Source organism: Cebus imitator, unplaced genomic scaffold, assembly GCF_001604975.1.
Source record: "Cebus imitator isolate Cc_AM_T3 unplaced genomic scaffold, Cebus_imitator-1.0 Scaffold278, whole genome shotgun sequence".
NCBI classification, from domain to species: Eukaryota; Metazoa; Chordata; class Mammalia; order Primates; family Cebidae; genus Cebus; species Cebus imitator.
The window spans coordinates 1,880,589-1,904,825 of record NW_016107593.1 but is presented as its reverse complement, the minus strand read 5'-3'; the positions used below and the strand labels follow the sequence as shown (position 1 = coordinate 1,904,825).

Below are 24,237 nucleotides of genomic sequence, written 5' to 3'. Positions count from 1 at the left end.
GGCTATTTTCTAGATCTTGTAAGTGTGCTTCATAGTTTTTTTTATTCCTTTTTCTTTTGTTTCCTCTGACTCTGTATTTTCAAATAGCCTGTCTTCAAGCTCACTAATTCTTTCTTCTGCTTGATCGATTTTGCTATTAAGGGACTCTGATGCATTCTTCAGTGTGTCAGTTGCATTTTTCAGTTCTAGAACTTCTACTTGATTCTGTTATTTTAGTCTCTTTGTTAAATTTCTGATAGAATTCTGAATTTCTTTGCTGTGTTATTTTTAATTTTGTTGAGTTTTTTCAAAACAATTATTTTGAATTCTCTCTGAAAAGTCACATATCTCTGTTTCTCCAGAATTGGTCCCTGGTGGTTTATTTAGTTTATTTGGTAAGGTCATGTTTTCCTGGATGGTCCTGATGATTGTAGATGTTTATCAGTATCTGGGCATTGAAGAGTTAGGCATTTATTTTAGTCTTCACAGTCTGGCCTTGTTTGTGCCTGTTCTCCTTGGGAAGGCTTTCCAGGTATTTGAAAGAATGTGGGTACAAAGCCTAATAATGCTGTGGTTCTTGCTCATAGAGATATCACTATAGTGGTATTAGGTTTAATCTGAAAGAGCTCTCTGGATTACCATGCAGAGACTCTCATTCATTGTCCTTACTTTGTCTCAAACAAAATCTCTCTGTGCATAGCCACCTGGAACCGGGGGTGGGGGCGACACAAGCACTCCTGTGGCTACCACCACTGGGAATGTGCTGGCTCTGATCTGAAGCAAACACAGCACTGGGTCTTGTCTGTGGCCTTCTGTAACCACTACCTGGCTACCACTTATATTCATTTAAGGCTCTAGGGCTCTATGACCAGCAGGTGGGAAAGCCAGTCATGTTTATTCCTCTCTCTTCAGAGCAGCAAGTTCCCTCAGACCCTGGGTAGGTCCACAGATGCTGTAGGAACCAGGGATTAGAACCAAAAACCTTAGAAATTTACTTGATGTTCTATTCTACTATGGTTAAGCTGGCACTCAAACCACAAGACAGAGTCATTCCCATTTTTCCCTTCCCTATCTATAGGCAGAGGAGCCTCTCCCCATGACCACACTACCTCCAGCCCACAGGGGATTTATCCAGGCCACCGCTGATTTTTACTTAAAGCCCAAAGGCTCTTCTGTCAGCTTATGGCGAATGTTGTCAGGCCTGAAACCCATCCTTCATGGCAGTGGGCTCCCCTCTGGCCCAGGGCAGGTCCAGACATGCTATCCAAGATACTATGCCTGGACTCAGAGACCCCAAGTGTTCACTTGGTGCTTTACCCCCTGTGGCTGAAGCTGGTATCTAAAGTGCATGACAGAGTCTCCTTTGCTTTTCCTTTTTTTTTTAGTTGCATTTTAGGTTTTGAGGTACATGTGATGAACATGCAAGATTGTTGCACAGGTACACACATGGCAGCATGATTTGCTGCCTTCCTTCCCTTCACCTATATCTGGCATTTCTCCCCATGCTATTTCTCCCCAACTCCCCACCCCCACTGTCCCTCCCCTATTTCCCCCCAACAGACCCCAGTGTGTAGTGCTCCCCTCCCTGAGTCCATGTGTTCTCATTGTTCAACCCCCACCTATGAGTGAGAACATGTGGTGTTTGATTTTCTGTTCTTGTGTCAGTTTGCTGAGAATGATGGTTTCCAGGTTCATCCATGTCCCTACAAAGGACACAAACTCATCGTTTTTGATGGCTGCATAATATGTCCTGGTGTATGTGTGCCACATTTTCCCTATCCAGTCTATCATCGATGGGCATTTGGGTTGGTTCCAGGTCTTTGCTATTGTAAACAGTGCTGCAATGAACATTCGTGTGCATGTGTCCTTATAGTAGAATGATTTATAATCCTTTGGATATATACCCAGTAATGGGATTGCTGGGTCAAATGGAATTTCTATTTCTAGGTCCTTGAGGAATTGCTACACTGTCTTCCACAATGGTTGAACTAATTTACACTCCCACCAACAGTGTAAAAGTTTTCTTATTTCTCCACATCCTCTCCTGATTTGTTCAAACAGGAGTCTTTCGTCTTAGCCACCACAGCTGGGAATGTGCTGCATCACATATGAAGCCATGATATCTCAGAGCTCTAGGTACTTGGCATACTAACTTGGCATCACTATTGGTTTTTAAGGGCCTGAAGGCTCTTTATTCAGCAGGTGATGAGTCCTGCTACAACTGAGTTTTTCCCATCTAGGCAGCAGTTCCCTCTTGGACATAGTATGTCTAGAAATGTCATTTTTGAGCTAGGTCCTAGAATGTGGCCTTAGAATTCTGCCCAGTGCCCTTTCCTGTCATGGCTGAGCTGATATCCAAGATGCAAGACAAAGTCCTCCTTCACCCTTTGGTCTTCTCTCTCCTCTCATCAAGCAGAAAGGAGTCACTTTTGTTGCTGCAAGCCACATTGCTTGGGGTTGAGGGAAGAATGCCGCAAGCACTCCTTTAGCCTCCCGGTCTGATATCTTCTTAGGTCACATGCCACCCTAGTCTACTGGCCCTAAGCCCAGCCCAGGACTAGGAGTTGCCTAGGAGTTGAAGTCTTTGTGTCCTACACTGTCTTTTGAGTTTACCCAGAACCCCAAAGCACTTTGGCCCATGGTGGCAAGGCGGGCCGAGAAACTTGAGTTCTGACTGCTAGAATGGGTGATTCCCCTTTGGCTATGGCTGGCCCAAATGGTGTGTCCATGGATGCGTACCAGCTGAGCCCAGTAGGGCTTTGCTGTACACTGTGACAGGGCAGCACTGAGTTCAATGTAAAATCCCCCTGTTGGTGTGCTGTCCCTCCCACAAATGCACAGATTCTCTCCCTGTGCTGCATGGCCACCACAGCTGTGAAAAAGGGGAGGGATGACATCAATGATTCGAGATTATCTCTCAGTGTCTTCAGAATCACTTTCAGACATATGAAGTTAAAATCATGCATTGTGAGTGTCCACTTGATTTTTGATTCTTCTGATGGTGATTTTTGGTGCATAGGTGGTTGTTAAAATTTGGTGTTCCTGTGTGTGTGAGTGGGAAGTGGGGATGGCAAATGTAGGCTTCTGTTCAGCCATCTTACTCTGCCCTCCTCTTCTTTTTATAATTATTTTGCTTAGCCATTCTTTGTTTGTAGGTCCTACAAAAACAGGCAGTGGACTAGATTTTGCCCTTTAGCTACAGTTTGCTCCCTTCTGCCACAGACTGCTTCAAGATGATAGTTGTGCCCTCCTAGGTTCTTCCAGGGCAATCTGAGCAGGAGCAGATTGGAATGGAGTAGCCATGGTAAGTGTATATGAGAACATGGGCATATTAAAGAAAGGCAAGATTTCAAGTCAGACAGCAGCTTGAAACAGGTATTGCAAACTCAGTGCTCAGTTTGATCACTAATTAAGACCTTGTATATTCTTTGTGCTTTTATCTAAATCCTGTTATCACTCTGCAACTATTAGGACTAATTAATGCAGGCTCATCTATCCTTGCACTATCTCTTGTAGCATTTTAGAAAAATTAATAAATGGTTTCTTTTTTTAAAAAAAAAAACTATCATTAACATATATTCGCAGAAATGGAGATAGAGCCAAATATGTTATTTTCTTTTTTTTTTTTAATTGCATTTTAGGTTTTGGGGTACATGTGATGAACCTGCAAGATTGTTGCATAGGTACACACATGGCAGTGTGATGTGCTGCCTTCCTCCCATTCACCTATATCTGGCATTTCTCCCCATGCTATTTCTCCCCAACTCCCCACCCCCACTGTCCCTCCCTTATTTCCCCCCAACAGACCCCAGTGTGTGATGCTCCCCTCCCTGTGTCCATGTGTTCTCATTGTTCAACACCCGCCTATGAGTGAGAACATGCGGTGCTTGATTTTCTGTTCTTGTGTCAGTTTGCTGAGAATGATGGTTTCCAGGTTCATCCATGTCCCTACAAAGGACCCAAACTCATCGTTTTTGATGGCTGCATAATATTCCATGGTGTATATGTGCCACATTTTCCCTATCCAGTCTATCGTCGATGGGCATTTGGGTTGGTTCCAGGTCTTTGCTATTGTAAACAGTGCTGCAATGAACATTCGTGTGCATGTGTCCTTATAGTAGAACTACTTATAATCCTTTGTATATATGCCCAGTAATGGGATTGCTGGGTCAAATGGAATTTCTGTTTCTAGTTCCTTGAGGAATCATACTGTCTTCCACAATGGTTGAACTAATTTACACTCCCACCAACAGTGTAAAAGTGTTCCTATTTCTCCACACCCTCTCCAGCATCTGTTGTCTCCGGATTTTTTAATGATCGTCATTCTAACTGGCATGAGATGGTAACTCAATGTGTTTTTGATTTGCATTTCTCTAATGACCAGTGATAATGAACATTTTTTCATATGTTTGTTGGCCTCATGTATGTCTTCTTTTGTAAAGTGTCTGTTCATATCCTTTGCCCACTTTTGAAAGGGATTGTTTGTTTTTTTCTTGTAAATCTGTTAGAGTTCTTTGTAAATTCTGGATATCAGCCCTTTGTCAGATGGGTAGACTGCAAAAATTTTTTCCCATTCTGTTGGTTGCCGATTTGCTCTAATGACTGTTTTTGTTTTTGTTTTTGCCGTGTAGAAGCTGTGGAGTTTGATTAGGTCCCATTTGTCTATTTTGGCTTTTGTTGCCAATGCTTTTGGTGTTTTGGTCATGAAGTCCTTGCCTACACCTATGTCCTGAATGGTTTTGCCTAGATTTTCTTCTAGGGTTTTTATGGTGCTAGGTCTTATGTTTAAGTCCTTAATCCATCTGGAGTTAATTTTAGTGTAAGGTGACAGGAAGGGGTCCAGTTTCTGCTTTCTGCATGTGGCTAGCCAGTTTTCCCAACACCATTTATTAAACAGGGAATCCTTTCCCCATTGCTTGTTTTTGTCTGGTTTGTCAGAGATTGGATGGTTGTAGATATGTTATGTTGCCTCCGAGGCCTCTGTTCTGTTCCATTGGTCTATATATCTCTGTTTTGGTACCAGTACCATGCTGTTTTGATTACTGTAGCCTTGTAGTATAGTTTGAAGTCCAGTAATATGATGCATCCCATTTTGTTCTTTCTGCTTAGAATTGACTTGGCTATGCGGGCTCTCTTTTGGTTCCATATGAAGTTTAAGGTGGTTTTTTCCAGTTCTGTGAAGAAGGTCATTGGTAGCTTGATGGAGATAGCATTGAATCTGTAAATTACTTTGGGCAGTATGGCCATTTTTACAATATTAATTCTTCCTAACCATGAACATGGAATGTTTCTCCATCTGTTTGTGTCCTCTCATTTCGTTGAGCAGTGGCTTGTAGTTCTCCTTGAAGAAGTCCTTTACATTCCTTGTTAGTTGTATTCCTAGGTATTTTATTTTCTTTGTAGCAGTTGTGAATGGCAGTTTGTTCTTAATTTGGCTCTCTTTAAGTCTGTTATTGGTGTATAGGAATGCTTATGATTTTTGCATATTGATTTTGTATCTTGAGACTTTGCTTAAGTTGCTTACCAGTTTCAGGAGATTTTGGGCTGAGATGATGGGGTCTTCTAGATATACAATCATGTTGTCTGCAACTAGAGACAATTTGACTTACTCCTTTTCTATTCGAATACCCTTTATTTCTTTTTCTTGCCTGATTGCTCTGGCTAGAACTTCCAGTACTATATTGCATAGGAGTGGTGAGAGAAGGCATCCTTGCCTATTGCCAGATTTCAAAGGAAATGCTTCCAGTTTTTGCACATTCAGTATGATATTGGCTGTTGGTTTGTCATAAATAGCTTTTATTATTTTGAGATATGTTCCGTCAATACCTAGTTTATGGAGGGTTTTTAGCATAATGGGCTGTTGAATTTTGACAAAGGACTTCTCTGCATCAGTTGAGATAATCATGTGGTTTTTGTCTTTGGTTCTGTTTATGTGGTGAATTATGTTTATAGACTTGAGTATGTTGAACCAGCCTTGCATCCCCAGGATGAATCCTACTTGATCATGGTGGATAAGATTTTTGATGTGCTGTTGCAATCGGCTTGCCAGTATTTTATTGAAGATTTTTGCATCTATGTTCATCATGGATATTGGCCTGAAGTTTTCTTTTCTAGCTGAGTCTCTGCTGGTTTTTGGTATCAGGTTGATGTTGGTCTCCTAAAATGTTTTGGGAAGGATTCTCTCTTTTTTTATTATTTGGAATAGTTTCAGAAAGAATGGTACCAGCTCCTCTTATTTTCTGTCCTTTGTGTTGCCAAATGCTTTATATTATGTTTATTTCATTTGTGTCTTCTTAGCTGCAAAATGTAGTTCCGGCAAAAGGTGAAGGTGTTCAGAGTTTTATACTATGCAATTAAGACTTAAGAATACTAATTTTAAACTTTTATTTTTAGATCTTGTCAACAATGATAAAAACAAGGTTCACTTTCCCTTTTATTCATCAACAAATGTTTTTAAAACTTGCTTACAAATTATATAATCTTTAATGCTTTTATAATACAAACCCTGTTGATACCAGAGAATATCTTTTCCAAGTCATAATTTTAGGCAATTGTTTATCTCAACTTCTAGAATTTTCCCCCTCAAAATGTCAAAATTTGGAATATCTATAGCTTCATAGCATAGCTTATCCAATTATTAATAGTCATTATTAATGTGGTCATGATTTTTAAATCCATTTTTTTCAAGAATTAGACAGTTTACAGCCTCTGTATCAGATCAAACCATCTACTCTTAGATGTGTTGGTTTCTCCAAGCAGGAGACCTTTCTCCTGCTTTTCCCTGAAGTAATACAGTACTTTAATTTTGGCAGGAGGAAACTGGACTTAGCCTTTGAAAGGAAGTCTCTTAAGACACTGGTAATGCACTTTCAATTAGTAAAATTAGCCTTTATCACTTAATAAATGAAATGAGTCACTCTATCCACTTTATATCACGAAGAATTAAAATCTCCTGTCCTTTGTTTTAATTGGTGATTGAAAATACATTTCCATCTAAATGCATTAGCACTGAGCATCCCCTCCCCTGTTGTGCTTCCTGTTTGAAAAGCTAATTAAATGGCTTCATTGGTGATTGGCTGGAGGCCTATACAACTTCCTGGCTGCAGGCCATTAACACCCTGGCAAGAAGTGATGACAAAAAGATGAAGAGATTTACACCCTCTGATTTCTGTATTAACAACAAGGACAAAACAGTATGTGGTCTTGTCAGTGGATAATACAATTTAGAGATATGATTTCTTTTTCCACAGGTGCATTTGTCTCTGAAAATTAGCAGTTCAGCTTGGTGTGAATAATAAGGCATCTTCTCTGATGAGTTTGAATCATATTGAAAAATCTGTTGTGGACAAGTTCAGGGTTTATAAGACTATTACCATTTCTCTAAATGATAGAACCCAAGTCAGCTTATTTCTAGATCTATATTCTGATTACTTTTTAAAAAGTACTGGAAATAACAAGTATGAAAAGTGTTCTATAAAGGCAAAATACATATATATAAATATTGCAAAAACATTTTTGTTAATTATGTCAGTTATTTAACGTAAAATTTTTAACAACAAAGAACAATGCACTAAGATAATATAATTGCTTTTTGCAATGAATTCACTACTGGTTTTAATACTTTACCATATATTTTAGCAAGGAAAGATGTGAAGCAAATGTGTATGTGTGCATACAGAAGCCTACGTAATGTATATGTATATGTATATGTATACATTTGACTAGACGTTTGCATATAAATATACTTAGACGCATATACCTCTTTATATAGATATCTGTATACACACATATATATACATATATGCATATGCATAAATAGTCATGCACATAAATACACATATACACATATGCCGCGATATCAGACATAATGGCTTTTCAAACAGAAAGCTTAACAAGGGAGGGGATGCTCAGTGCTAATGCATTTAGATGGAAATGTGTTTTCAATCACCAATTAAAGATTAGATGCAGAGAACTTCTAATATATAAGATTTAGAACTAGGAATTGGAGATGTGGTAAAAATCCTTACTTTTTAATATTCATCATATATTCTTTCATAAAATGAAATTATTGGTATATTTGATCACTAAGGCCCTTTCTAGATTTAAAGTGATAAATCTAAGAATATTTAGATCCCTTTTATTAAACCACTAGGGAATTCTGAAAATGATAGAAAATGAGTATGGAAGGAGAGAAGTACAAATATCAGGCTTTCAATAATCAATCAGCCAATAGCCATTGACTACATGCTACTCTGAAGGTGCTGAGTTAGGCTAAGACTACGAAGGAGCTTAAGTCTCATTCTTAATTGTGAGGAGCTTGTAGAATGATTTTGGAGAAATATGTAGCTGTTGACATCAAACCCATCAAGGAAAAGACGGGGTTGATAAGTGGGATAGAAAATTTGTAATTTAGATCCTATGTTTTAGAAACAGAAGAAGTCACTTTACATAATACAGAGTGTACTGTAAATCTGGTTTATATAATTAATTGGCTTACAAAACATTTTCTCATTGTTTCGAAGAGAATCTAACCCTTTAGGGTCTAAATTATTACAAGTTTTAAATTCTGATTTACCATAATGAATTTTTCAAAAATTGAGGTCATCACCAAAATATTCTGAAATGAAAAGGACCAGTCATCACAACTTTAAGATGAAGTAAATTCATTGAAACAGAATATTTTAGAGTTATTTTAACAGATGGCCCTTTGCCTGAATGGACAGAACAAAAATAATCACTTCTTAATGTGGTCAGACTTAAGAAGAGTGTTATTTGGCGTTTTTACCATGTAAGACACTGTGAATATCCAACAAATATACAACACTATACCTGGCCTTGAGTAATCTAAAATTTAATTGGATGAAAATATGGCATCTGTACCAATAAATAGCTGTTGATTTCCAAATGAGTGTCAATGAGACTAAGATCTATGCAATAGCAACAAAGAAAATAGAAAAAATGTGTTTGATTTGAGTTTAGAAGTTTGAGTTGCATTCTTATATTTTAGCTCTGCACTCAGCAAATACTTACTGAGTGCCTACCATGTACCAGGCAACAAGGATTCAATGTTGAGCAATTCCAACCATGGCTCAGCCCTCATGAGTTGGAAAAGAGCAAACTAATTGAACACAGGGCTGGAGGGCAGAGGGAGGCACAGCTGGTGAGGTACATAGGGAAATATAAAGTCACGCTTAAGAACTCAGTGAGAAGACTAGTTGGGATAGAACATATTGTTATTAATGAAGAATTATCAGAAACAAGAATTGCTAGTAATTGATTTTATAAAACCTCCTAAAACATAGCTCACTATGTTACATATCAGGTAAGAATTTTGGAAAATACTGATATGTTATGAGATTCCTAGGTTTAAGCTTAAAATTAGGTTAACCCTTTATAAATTTACTAATGAGAAATTATCTTGAAGATACACATATTACGCATAGGTGGCCTCAGATTGATGAACTCTGTTGCATCTTAATAGCTGGTTCTATATCTAAGACTCAGTAGCAATTTTCCAAAAGGGCAAACTGTGATTACAATAACATATCAGTATGTGTCTCAAATACTGTTCTGATGTAGAAGTATCTGTACCTCACTTTAAATACTGTCTCAAATTCCCAAATTCTGAGGCTGAGAAGAATGAAATATGTAAAAAGATTTTGCTTCAAAGCAAGCAAACTTTGATTCAAAGCTAAGTCATAAAACCTGGCAAAATGTAAGATACATCCAGCTGTTTTAAACATAGGCTCTTGATCTTCTCTTCCTTGAAAAGCTGAATGATTTTAAAATAGCAATATTTAGACAACCTTTGAGAACCAGAGTTCTAGTTACAGAACTAATATAAATCAGTGTAAATGACTTAAAATTAATAAGGCTCAATAAATAACAAGGTAGCTTATTTATTATAAGCAAAAGAAATAATTTAACATTCAAATTAATACTCAAATTTAGTTGGTCAGATTTTTGCAGTTTTGGGGTTTTCATTGACTCCTGTCTTACCATAAATCCCTAGGCCTGTTTTTAAGCTCCTCTGTTAAGAACCCTGGTGGTAAGTGTTGCCTGGTGAACTCTATTTTCTCCTAGACAGGCAGCTTCCTTAGGGTGGTGATAGGGAGTGTTTATAATTTGCTTCTCTAGTTTCAGTGTCTGATGTATCTATTACATTAGTTTTGTTAAATTATGTCCTGAATGAATTATATAAATTACGTCGTGAATGAATGACATGGATGAATGTAAGTTCTGGTAACATATTAGGTTGTTTAGACATGGAATCACAAAGTAATGTATTTTTATAAATGATAGAAGCCTTGGGATCAACCGTTTTCATTTTTGAGATTCAGAAATTGAAGCCCAATAATTAGTCTGTTACTTCTGTTTAATTTTTAGCCATATCTCTTGCTCACATGCATTTTTTTTTACTGTCTTCCATACTACCACATTTTTATACCAATATAACCTAAGCAAAATCATGACCTGTTGAATACAATAAATTCTTCAATGAATTTAGCCTGCTTAAGTTTCCTTGTTTTTTGTTCCCTGCTTTCAAGGCCAGACTTCCTTACCCTCTGTGTTCCCCCTGCCCTGGTAAACAACCTTCCTGCCAGTCCTTATCTCTAGAGCTCACATTTCACATCTGCAACCCACTCTGTGAATTACCCCTCCCATTGCAAAGGCTATTCCCGCTGAAACTGATCTTCCTTCCTTCCCACTGGTATAACTGCATTCCTGCACTTTTCAAGTTAGCCAACCAGGTTTAGCTTAGATTGTGTGATCAACTCCATTCAATGGAGGTAAGAAACAGTAACAGAGACAAGCTGTGTTAGAGATAATAACAACCCCTGCTTTCTTCTGTTCAGGTGTACTCTCATGACAACCAGACCTCTGAGGGGTAACTGCCTGCAGGAGCAAATTTGCCTTGCTGAGATAATCTATGTTCGAGTGCTATTTCTTTTGCAGCACCAAAAATTTATTTCTAACATCACCTAAACATTTTACTTGGAAACTGAGGTTTGTTCTTAACACGACACTTTTCCCCATAAACTATACTCAACCTTCAATAGGTTCTGTTCATTACACATTAAAATATAGCTAGACTTTCTCCTTCTATCCATCTCAACTCCTACCTTACTTGTCTATTTCCTTTTGCCTTGACTGCTGTTAAGTTTTTGTCTGAGACTCCTGCTTCCACTCTTGTATTCACCACCACCTCCTCAAACTATTTTCTGTATAGCAGCCAGAATGGTCTTCAGGACTTGTAAATCTGATCATGTCATTTCCTTGCTTAAAATCCCTTACTAATGTCTCAATGTTGTTGAAATAAAATGCAGACTGAGTAAGGTGGTATGTGGCATCTAAATTACCTACCCTGCTGATAGCTCCAGGTTAATCTTTTTCCATGTTCCTCTTGGCCCACTGATCATCAAACCTCATGTTCTACTAAACCATGCTTCTTTTTAATAAATAAATCTTAATGCTGTAATACTTCTTTTTAAGTTAATAGCTATTCATATCAGGAAAGGTCATAAACAAGCTTGAAAGCAATGTTGTTGCTGATTCTATAAAAACTGCGTAAGTACCCTGACACTTGAGGCTTAAAGCTGTTCTGAAGGAATAATTTACTTCCTACCACACATACCTGCAGCCAGATTTTGACCCCCCAAAGAAGCAGGGTAGAAATATATCTGACTTCCCAAGTTTCCCCTTTCTACATCTTTCTTCTCAGTCTAAGTGTCATGTGATATAACTGGACCCAGGAGAATGTCCCCGCAACTGAAAGGTTTTCATGAAGAATGATTTACTATTCTCCAATATACTGACATTTTTTACAGCCCAGTGATTGTTGGGGAGTGAGTACACAACAAAATGTGTTGAGATAAAAGATCGTTTCTGGCTTTTGTGGTGAGCTTTGATTCTTGTGAGTTTGAGACACATTTCAAAACTATAAACTTTAGCATCAAAATTCATCATTTCTCTTTGAGTGGCTAATGTATCAGGTTATTCTAGGTCAGGTTATCAGCAATTCGGTTATTCTTAAACAAGTTTTGATTTTCCCAGAATCTCAGTAGAGAAGGCTGAAAATCACACAAGTTATGCAGTTATGCAGAAATATTTTGGTTTTCCATTTTCATTGTGCAAAGGCACTGTATGCAAATGCATTTTATTAGCTCCAATTTTCCCCCAGTAGGTACTTCCAAATTCAAATTAAAATTATATAGATTTACCAGAAGTCTTTAATCTAAATTACTATTTCTGTTGGGGTTTCTTGCTTCTAATTTTGCAAAATGGATTTTATGGGGAGGAAAAATATATTAAAATTATGAGAGGAAACAATTGACTCCTTTTGATATATTTGATGTGAATCTTAGCTATTACCAAATTAGCTTCAATGAATTATATAGTATAGAATAAAGGCTTGAGCAGACATTAGTCTTTCTGCTGCCTCCTTGTATTGAAAACTTGTTTCATTTAGCTTTCTTCTTTTTTTTTTTTTTTGTCTCTCTCTACATATTTTGAATATAGCACTCAGGCACACGTTTTTGGCAGGGAAAAAATCACTTATATTGAGAAGAGGGTGGTCCTATGAAACAGATGTAGAGTAATACATATTGCCAGAGAATCTCAGAAGGGCCATTTACAGCCACATAAAGGTGAAACTTTACATTATTATACCTAATATAGTGCCTGGTATGTATTCAATGACTTCTGCTGATAAGAAAAATAGGAACTTGGGTTAATAGATTGTCAGGTAGAAGATAATTTAAGCCTTTGGATAACATGCTTAATTAAAAGTTTGAAACAAAACCCAATAAATTGTTTCAATGACCTTTGAAACTAATAAGAAAATGTCCTGCTAAATTTTCTCTTTATGAAAATCTTTGTTGTTAGGACTTTGTAATGTTACGTTCAGAAAATATGCTGGATGTGAATTCTGTATTCCTACCTTGGAATTCTGAAATCCAGAAGAGTGAATCATTTTCTGAACAGTATTGCACTTAAATATAACATAGCACAACTTGTTACATAATGTGATATAACATGTTAATATAGCAGAAACATGTTACCAATTATTTCTTTATTAACTTGGGTGTTAATATTTATTGAATGCTACTGTGTATCTAGGGAATAATAACAAAAGATAGGAGTCATAGATACCCCCTTCATGAAAATCACATTATTTCTGTAGCTAAAACACACAAGACTTACAACACAATTTTTAAAAAGAACAGTATCAGGCTCTCTTATGAAGTTGAAAAACAAAATGTTTTCAAACTCCTCACTGCTTCCCATCATTGACTGATTTATTTGCCATCTCCAAAAACATGTTGTGGTCTTTAGATTCATTGCTTTTTGCACATGTTTCTCTGTCCAGAATGTTCTTTTGTATCTTGGGCACCTGGTGAACTCCCATTCTTTAATCAAGACCCAGCCATAGTCCACCATTTTTGAAGCTGTTTCTTGATTATTGATTTTGCAACAGGCATCACTGAGGATTATTCTACCTTTGCCCCACCAGTATCTTTCATTTTTATCATGGTGCATTATTCTTTATCTTTTCCTTTCCTACTAGGCTATGAGCTTTTAAAGGAAAGAAACTGATACTGTTTGTCATTGTATTCCTCAGGCAATTACGATGATGCCTGGCACATATGAGGCATTCAATAAATGCTGAGTGACTCTAGTACTCTGGATTCTCCAGAAACAGAACACACACACACACACACACACACATGCATACACACACACAATATAAATATGCATTTATAATATTTTTATATTAGTATATATTTAAGTTATATTCATATATTTTATTTAGTGTATAAGAGCTATCCATCTGTTTAGAAAGATAGAGACAGAAAGACAAAGAGATTGATTGCAGGGAATTGACTCACATGGTTCTGGAGGCTAAGAAGTCCTAATATCTTTAATTGGCAAGCTGGAAACCCAGGAGACATGATGGTATGGTTCCAGTTAGAATCTAAAGACCTTACAACCAGGGGAGTTGACGGTGAAAGTTCCAGTTCAAGTCTGAGTTGAAAGGCAAGAGAAGACTAATGCCCCAACTCGAGCAATAAGACAGAAAATGAATTTTTTTTTATTCTGCCTTTTGTTCTATTCAGGCTTTCAATGGATTGGATAAAGCCCATCCACATTGGGGAAAACATTGTCTTATTCAGTCTATTGATTTAAATGTTAATTTCATCCAGAAACACCCTCATAGACACATCCAAAATAACGTTTGGCCAAAAGGCTGGGGTGCCCTGTGGCTCAGTCAAGGTGATATATAGAAATAGTCACCACCCTGACTGAGTGAATGAATCAGTGATCTGGGAATTCCAATTAATTAATGCAGTCAATGCAGGTAGCAGTGTATGGAAGGAGAACCTAGATAAAGTAGGGAAAGGGTTGTGACTGGGGCGTGATGAAAAACAGAAGATGGTACCAACTTAAAGAGTTTGCTTTTCTGCTTTTGAAGGTTTTGCTTGTCCTGAATTGTGCATACCTTCAAGAAGGCCCAATAAATATCAGCCATATTCACAATGAACTTTTATGAGTGTTGCAACCATTCATTAGCCATGTGTAATGAGATTTTTAGCTTAATAGAAAGCCTCAGTCTGAATTCTGTAAAACTATTCATTATTATTGATTATAAACCAATCTCAGGTTTTTGTAATAAGAATTTTATCTGCAGAATAGAGAATTAAAATTATTGTCAAAGCTTGTGGAGATAAACATGTCTTCATGAAATCAATAAGCTCATGAGAATTTGCTTGCAATTTTCACTGAATATAAGGCACTGACTAGAGTATTAAAAACATTAGGAAAGTTTCCTTTTGTGTTTTTAAAGATATGCTTGTTATAGAAAAAATGAGAAATATAATTTTCCCTCATTTTAAACTAAACATTTTAAAAAACGTTTATTAACATAATTTTCTATGGATTTATATAATTTTATGTATAGCGGATATAATTTGCTTAACAAATTATCAATTGTGAAATTAGCCTATTTTATATTTTTTTACTATTTTAAATAACAATGTTAAATGCATATGTAACTTTCTTCTTTGTAGTCTTCTGTATGGATTCCAAGAAGAAAAATTAATGGGTTAAATTTGTTTTGAGACAGAGTCTTATTCTGTGGCCCAAGCTGGAGAGCATTGGTGCAGTCTTGGCTTATGACAACCTCAGCCTCCTTGGTTCAAGTGCTTCTCATGCATCAGTCTCTTGAGTAGCTGGAATTACAGGTGCACACATCCACGCTCTGCTCATGTTTTAATTTTTAGTTGGTTGGAGGTTTCACCTTGTTGACCAGGCTAGTTTCAGACTCTTGACCTCAGGCGATTCACCCAACTGGGCCTCCCAAAGTGCTGGGATTACAGGTGTGAGCCACTGGGCTCAGCCATGGTTAAATTCTTATGCAGATTTTCAACTCACTTTACTAACGTTGTGTATCAATTCACACTTTCAGAATTATTGTTAATTATCATTTTAAGAATTTGCAACACTGATAGGCTAAGGTCCTATATCATTTTTGTTACCTTTTCAGTTTTGATTACTAGTGAATATTTGTCTACATTAGAAATTTAAAGAATTTCTATAGAAAATCTTAAAGTAAAACACTCAAATACTCAACTCCTAACTGATCTACATATTAAGTCTACATTTGGCTTAATGCGTACTCACAGTTAACCTGTTTCAGTCACCAAAGATGCCAGCAGAGCCAAGATGAAAGGTAATTGCCACTATACATGATTTGCTATTTAGTCTCTTCTATAAGAAGGACTTCATTCTAAATTTCCTTTAAAGCAACGGCATTGATGTCCATATAATTTGATTAGATTTTAAGAAGAATCGAGAAAGACAATACTAGGTGAGTTTGAGGAAGAGGTGGTAAAACTCTATTACTTAACCTTGTGCTTAGATATTATAAAATAACTCGAATGGATGAAATAGTTATTAACATGCTATCTAGAACAATGCTTCTGCAAACTGCCTTTGTTGATCCTATAGTTAATCAAAGACATTGATGGGCCAAGCTAACTCATACTTGTCTGATGGCTGATAATGAAATCAAGAGGAGCAGACCTGTTAGTACATGATGTAGTCTGATAACCACCTCTAGGGAAAAGCTGGGTGGGGGCTGAAATCGAATTCTGGATTTACTGGGTGATTGTGTGCAATGCCTTTATAAAATACATTCCCTCAGAGACAGCAACATTTCCTAATTATTTTAATGGCAAAATGTGAACTACCCAAAGTCTTGAGGATGTTACTAAGAAGGATGATTCTGGAGAATCCTCAATACTCCATGGCCTTGAAGGCCAGCCAAGAAATAACCTAGGATTGCTCCTAGGTGAGATTATGGTAGACCAGCCTTTAAACTGGCTCTTGGTCAGTCCCCAAATGGCCGTCTGGTTCTAGGTCTCATGTATAGTCAGCCTTTCACTGCTTCAAGGATCTGGGATGGTACCAACACTACAGAGGATGTTGTATTGGACAAACCCAAACGACGATTCCGAGAAAAACTTACTTGCTTGCATTTCTCCTTGACTATTTTTGGCCTAGGGCAAAACCTCATTGTGTGCTGCTAAGCTTTCAGAGCTGGACACACTGAGTGTAATCTGCCTATATGATTTTTCTTTTCCTCTGACATCCTTCAGAAATTCAGTCATTTGGCCATGTGATTGTTTCTTAAAAGATCACCCACTGGGCAAACATGGTTGGCACCTACCAGGCACACTTACCAGGGCTTTGTTTGCACCATACAACAATTGCTCTTCAGCCAGCCACGTGGGAGTCTGTAATTTTGCCAATGAAAATGAAGCAGAAATAAAAAGGGGTGGGAGAGAGGAAAGAGAGATGATAGCTTGCAGAGGGACATGGCATGTATGGGCCGAAATGAGCTTCTAACAAATTCCCTGCATATCCTTTATTGGTCTTCTGGCTGCTTTTTGAAAAGGACTAATTCTAGAGGACTTCTCTTTGGATTGCCTCTATTCTCTGCCCTTTGGCTAATTTGAGAATTAAAAAGGGCAAAGGAGGTCTGGCTTTGAAGGGATGTAACCTTCAGCCTTTAATTTGGAGCAAACAAAGCATTTACAGCAGCTCTCCTCTGGCAGTTGCAGAGTATTACCACACTGCTGAATATTTAAAAGCAAGGCGTGTTTCCAACCCCAAGGTCTGTCCCCCAATTGATAAGTCTCTTTTTATTAAATGAACTTTAATTACTTAATAATTAGACCTTCCACAGGAGAAGATGTGGATCCTGATAGTCTGCCAACAAGGCTACAGGGCAAGTCGGAAGAATGTGCCATTTTCAGATTAGAATTTAAAAGAAGGAACAGGCCCATTCTGGGGGTGTGTGGGTGGAGGAGAGACCTCCCTAGAGGTGGCAAATCTTGGCATAAACCTGGACTGTGAAATGCCTTATTTCCGCTTTTGCTTGAAAACTAAAGTAGTTTAGAATTAAATGAATGAGAGTACATGTCGAAGATATTCCAACTTGCTGACTGGATCTGATGGAAAGATTTCTCGTCGTCTATGCAGTGTCTGTATGCTTGGGTGGAAGGGTAGGGAGAGACTATTGTTCTCCTCATTTTAATTCTGAGAGCCTAACACTTTTGATGTCCCTACAGATTTAGCAGCTTTCCATTCATTGCCATGGTGATTTTTTACCTCACTATTTTTTAACATCACAAAGGAAAAACCCAAATGAAAAATGTTTGCTGCTTTTGCTATTAACATTTCTACTGCCTGTGACAGCAAATATTTGGGCTGTGCCTAGCTTCTGAGGAAGTATGTATTGGTCTGAGGAGATTGATGGCCGCATCCATTGCACAGGCTGTCCCAGCAGCCTTGAGACCACTGATAACTTTGTTCCTGAGGACAGTGATGGGAAGGGAGGATGAGGAAATCCCATTCAAAATGTCTGCTTTCCAATCGAACTGTATATTGGCTTAGACAATATTTTCATGAGTGCCTTACTCATAGCCTCGCTACCCCTCACTCCCCAACTATCTTCAAATGAAAGGGTTTTTTAGCCTTAGCTTTTTTCCATTTTCCTAAAACAACCACTGCTTTTCCCTTCTCTTATTTTGTTCTTTATTTTTTAAAGACAGGGTCTCTCTCTATTACCCAGGCTGGAGTGCAGATGCATGATCACAGCTCATGCAGTCTTGAACTGCTGGGCTCAGGTGATCCTGCCGCATCAGCTTCCTGAGTAGCTAGGAATACAGGTGTGCAACTCCACATCTGACTAATTAAAATAATTTTTTTATAGAGACAGAATCTCTCTATCTTGACCAAGTTTGTCTTGAATGCCTGTCCTTAAGTGATCCTTCCACCTTGGATTCCCCAAGTGTTGGGATTAGATGCATAAGCCACCACTCCAAGGCTCCTTTAACCTTTTACGCTTTCCTAGTTATTGCTAGTCTTTCCTAAACCTTCCAGTATTTAGGATTTGGAATATTTGTCTAAACTGACTATCTTAACGATATATATTTTTCATTCAACGTATATTTGATGGCCAAGTATTTGCCATATACCATGCTTAGTGCTAACATGATAGAATAAGATAGATTCAACCCTGATTTGTGGAATTTACAAATTAGTCTTGATGATGGCTATCAAATAAATTCCAGTTAATTAATTACATTGAAGTAAGTGCTAGAAATAAAACCTGTAGGACAGATGGTTCTAACTGGGAGAAAGCCACCATGAGGTAATGAGAATGGATAAATAATAAAGGTTCTAGGAACAAATTGGGGTTACAGCTCTTTAACGGGCATTGAGGAACACTTAACAAAGTAACACATATAAGTAGACTCCTAATGAATCCTTTAGTGTTAAAATTAGTGTTACAGAACAGTGGAAGATCCTTTGCAGGAATCAAAATAAACAAGGTGAGACCCATTTCTCTATGGTAGTTTCGTAATGGTGCTGAATCTCTTGCTAATAGCACACAATGCTTCCTATTCAACTATGATTAGAACTGTTGACATCAGTATAATTTTTGAGGCTGAAGCCCAGGCACTTTTACTGTGTATCAATCACTTATAAAATTTGAATTAAAGCTGTCTTTATCATTTATCAGGAGATTAAACAGAGCTTCCATATGTGTCTGACTTTTCCATATGTAAAACAAAATGTTCTTTCCTTTTTACGGTTTCTCACTAATAGGTTCTGATCTTTGTTAATGCATGGAGATCCAAATAATATGGAAATCTGTAGGTTGGCTTATGTGGGACACTTCCAGCAAGACCAGGTGTTCCTCTATTTAAAGCTGCCATAGCACCTTGGGCCAGGCTAGGTATGAAGGTAGGAACTTTGAAATCCATTATTAAAAACAACCTTTTCCTGGGCTAACGGTGTAAGCCTTCCGAAATCACCAAAAATCCTTTGTCTGCTATTTTGAATAGTGCAGTATGTCTATAGGAATTCAATGTGAGGCGGAATGTACTTACTAAACAACCAACTGTACTCAGTACAGTACTGCTACTTGTGGGTTGAGTGAAGAGTATTACATATAAAATAAAGTCCTTTTGAAATATTTTCATTTATGTCAGAGAAATAAAATATTTTAAGAAGTATAATAATTCAATACTAAACCTTTAAAAATAGCAATCATGGGCTGGGTGCAGTGGCTGTGATCCTGGCACTTTGGGAGGTCGAGGCGGGCGGGGGTATCATTTGAGGTCAGGAGTTCGAAATCAGCCTGGCCAACATGGTGAAATGCCGTCTCTCCTGAAAATACAAAAATCAGCTAGGCTTGGTGGCACGCACCTGTCATCCTAGCTACTTGGGAGACTGGGGCGGGAGAGTCAGTGGGACTGGGGAGACAGAGGTTGCTGTGAGCTGAGATCGCACCACCGTACTTCATCTTGGGCGACAGTGTAAGACTCTGGCTAAAAAAAATATGACAACATAATAATCCTACTATAAACATTTGAAAGAGTTTGGTACCAGTTCCATCTAAAAGGTGGAGATGATAATAGTACTGCCTTTAAAGAGCCATTGTGGGGATTAAATAAGGTCATTTATAAAGGTGCTTAAAATGGTACAAATAATAAAAGTGAATCTGTTCCCAAAGTCATCTAACTCATTAATGAAGTAGAGAAGTGACTCCAGGTAATCTCATTATTCCAAACTGCTACAGAGTATGTTGGAAAGTGACAGAGCCAAAGCTCAAACCCAGCTTTCAAAATTTGGATGTCTTCAATACTCTATTTAGAGTCCCATAGAACCTCCACCAATATTTGTGTATTTTTTTCTTTCAGTAAATATTTGATACACTTCACAGAAATAAAATACAGAAAACATCCACACGAATGTACATATACTTTCAAGCTTTTATTTATACATCCAACTTTTTATAGTATATGCAAGTTATGAGTACTATAAAAATTTAAAAGGTAGGATCATGATTTCCAGTAAGTAAGACTAGGAAAAAAGGGAGAAATTTTTGACTCAGTGCCTGAAGCACGACTAGAGATTTGATAGGAGAGACGGTGTTCCTTTTTAGAGGAAGGTTCATGAGAAATACAGCCAAGAAGAAACCATGTTTAGGACATTTACAAGGTCAATAGATCTGAGAACTGTTTTGCAGAAGTTGTGGAAAATGAGTCTGAAAGGCACATGGTGCTAGATGCCTGGGCATGTATTTAAAAAAACCCTTTGCCTGTTTTGGGGCAAAAGACAATGCCAGAACATTTGGGGAACTTCACGATTTCCTGAGTGAAGCAAAAACTTTGGTGGTGTGGGAGCACTGACGTTTTGATTATGTTTGAAATGCGTTTGAGTGAGAAAAACAGAGAGATAGGAAGACCATTGCTGCTGTGATTACAATGGATCAGATGTGGCCTAATGAGTCTGAACCAGACTTTTTCCGTGAATGGGCTCTTGTTAAGCAGCTAGCTATTTTTCACAAGGATCTAGTGAAAATTATACCTGTATCCCTCACTGAATGAAGCATGGGAATCGTTTGTATTACATTAAAACATTAAATGACTTTTCTGAAAATACAGTATTTCATACATATGAGTTACAGTGAGTTTATTGTTCATTACTAGATGTTACATGCCTTGAAGCTGTAGTACTAAGTTGATAGTCTATAACTTCTTCTTTTAAGACTGTTCTGGATTGTTACACTACCATAAGATGTAACTGCTAAAATTTGGCACAGTATTGGGAGCATTAAGTTAAGCCATATACAACCTTATAAACTTAGAATTGCTTTTGAATGTATAGAGTTCCCCTTTTAGAGACAAAAAGAAAAGACTACACATCATGTTTTTAATTTCTCACTCTGACAAGTAATCAACAATGTGAAATTTTCAAGCATTGTTAACTTTTAAACGGGTTGCAGTTCTGACCCCAGTTTATTGAGATCTGAAATCATCATAGAGTATATGCAGAATAGTAACCAATTCTATTAAGTCTAATTATATTAATATGCAATCCCTGGCTTTGTATCTAATTCTTCCAGGTAGATGTTTATATAGAAAACCAATTGTTGAGTATCAATTTGAATTATTGCTTCATTTTACATATTCTAGGCTCTAGAACCTACTTGAAAATATGTTTTTTGAATGGAATAGATATTCGTGTGTAAAATAGATGTTTTATTTGCTATTTCATTATTTCTTTTTTTTGAGACAGGGTCTCACTCTGTCACCCAGGCTACACTGCAGTGGCACAGTCTCAGCTCACTGCAACCTCTGTCTCGGATCTCAGGTGATTCTCCCACCTCAGCCTCCTGAGAAGCTGGGACCACAGGTGTGTGACACCACACCTGGGTGATTTTTAAAAATTTCTTGTAGAGTTGGGTTTTGTCATGTTACCCAGGCTGGTTTCAAACTCTTGGGCTCAAGTGATTCTCCCGCCTTTGCCTCCCCAAATTCTGGGATTATAGGTGTGAGCCACCATGGATACATGGTTTAAATGCTTTCAGTTTATCCAATGTGTATAACTTCTAAAGAACCATAAATCTGAATATATAAATGTCCAGATTGTTAAAATTAACTTAAAATTTTATTCTCACCTACATGTATTAAATGTATAACTTCTGTATATTAGAAAACTGTTCCTGACTGTATTTCCTTAACTATAAAATATAATACTAGGGATGACAACCAAGAAAACTATTAAATAAAATTTGTTTAAAACTCATTGCCCTACATAAGCCTCACATCTATCACTACATTGCAGTTTTGCTTTGTGTGTTACCTACAGATCATGCTCTGTTTAAGTACATGCCTTAAATCCGTATCTGAGCCAATCTGTAGTAGATTATGTACTTCTTTGGAATAGACGCAAAACTATACACTGCAGATGGTCTGGAAACTGGATTTTGAGCAATAAGTCTGGGTACAAGTTAACTAATTCCTTTTGTTCTTCACCCAATGTAGATGTGGCACAGACACAGATGAGTTTTTCTAACTGAAAAAGAATGAAATTAGGCAAGTGGCTGGCGCCCCCTTTAGGTAATCTGTAGTGTTTATCCAGGTAGCCTCATGGATACAGATTTCAGAGCCTTAGTTTAAGAATCAGATGAGTAACTTTATAATCTATATGTGAAGAACAAATTTATATTTGCATCAGTATTAAGGTTTCTGCATGGTATAGCATTAATCATTCGTACAAAGAACAATCTTAATATATCTAGGATTGCTGGTCTATTTCTGTGGATATAGCTATAATGAATGATATCCTTTAGCAGCTTGTACCTAAGCCATATGTAATTTTGGTCTAATTTCATAGATTCAGTTAATTTGTGGTCCAAAAACTCTAATCCCTAAAAGAGACATAAAATTTCACCTTCACTTAGGGAAGAAAGTGAAATAGCATCTCTATGGCATTGCTTATTTTCTCTCATATTACATTATGAGTTGGCCTAGGCCATTTTACCTTTGCCCTTTTGGCCACAGAAAAATTTTTATCAGGTTGTGGGAAAAATTAGGATTATGAAAATTAATAGACTCAAATTAAAACTTAACACAGTGGAATTTTGTTTACTAAACGTTAATGAGAAAATGAAGGTTTCTTGACAAAATTTAAACTTGGACCTGAGGAATGTTGACTTAAATCTATAAAATCAACAACACAGTAACATAAAATATGATTAGTAAAACTTGACATGAACCCCAGACTGATGAATGGATCAAAGTTCTTTGTGACATGTGCATACAGTTAAAACAATTCTGGCATGACTCAAATGAAAATAGAAATATCAGAATTTAACTGGGATGAATAGCAACCATAAATAATGATTAAAATTTTTGAATTTTCTCTAACAAATAAAATTGCCAATGGTTTTTCAATGGCATAATTGATAACCATAGATTTCTTTGTAATCATTTGAAAAAAAACCACAAAAATTTCACGGTCAAAAATTAGGATCACAAATATCCACTTGTTCATAAAAGGGGGTTTGAGATAGCAAGGTGAAAATATCTTCTACCCATCTCATGTAGAATGTCATAGTGGAGAAGTCTTCTCTCTTAGCATGCTTACGCTTGGTAATGGCCAGTTTATTTCTTCTCTTTTTTCCTTATATTTACTTCATCTTTCATATTAATGCATGTTTTTCGCACGTTATTTTATATGAACAAAGTGACCATGTGAATTAGACATTATCCCATTTCATGGCCCAAAGAAATGAAACAAATTTCCAGAGTATTCATATACAATAGGTGGCCCAACTATGCTAAAAACACAAGCTATTCTAATTCCAGCTTTTAGGTCTTTTTCATTACTCCACAGCCATACCTGGCAAATATGGATGGACATTTATCTTAAGTAGTCAAGCCTAAAAGACATTTTTTATTATAATTTTTATAATTTTTTATTATAATTGATGGTTCATGTTACTCCTAATTGGTGGTCATGTCATGACCAGTTCTTCATGAATCTTCATGGCTTCATAATCCTTTGTCCAAAGTGGAGTAACAGGAATTCTGTCCATAGGACCAGGATTCGGAAGAACAAGTTTCTGTCTGTAGGATTGTAACCTAAAAACTGAACTAGATGTGGAATTTCACTTTTTTATTTACCAATAGTAACAACATAGTAAGCTTCTAGAGATGCATGGCACATCTTCATTATTTTTTAGCCTCTGACCATACTGTAGTGCCAGACAGAAAGTGTGACAAAGTGTGAAGAGCAAATGGGATGATACTTGAGTAAATACCTTGTAAAATATAATTTTCTATAAAGAATAAAATGTGTGATTCTTTTTCTTTCTTTCTTTCTTTTTCTTTCTTT

The 24,237-nt window shown here is 37.1% G+C and overlaps 1 protein-coding gene across 4 annotated transcripts in view; it reads left to right on the top strand.

Moving 5' to 3' along the window:
- Window positions 1-24,237, top strand: part of DCC (DCC netrin 1 receptor) — a 1,206,315-nt gene that overhangs the window by 552,505 nt on the left and 629,573 nt on the right. The window lies entirely within an intron of this gene.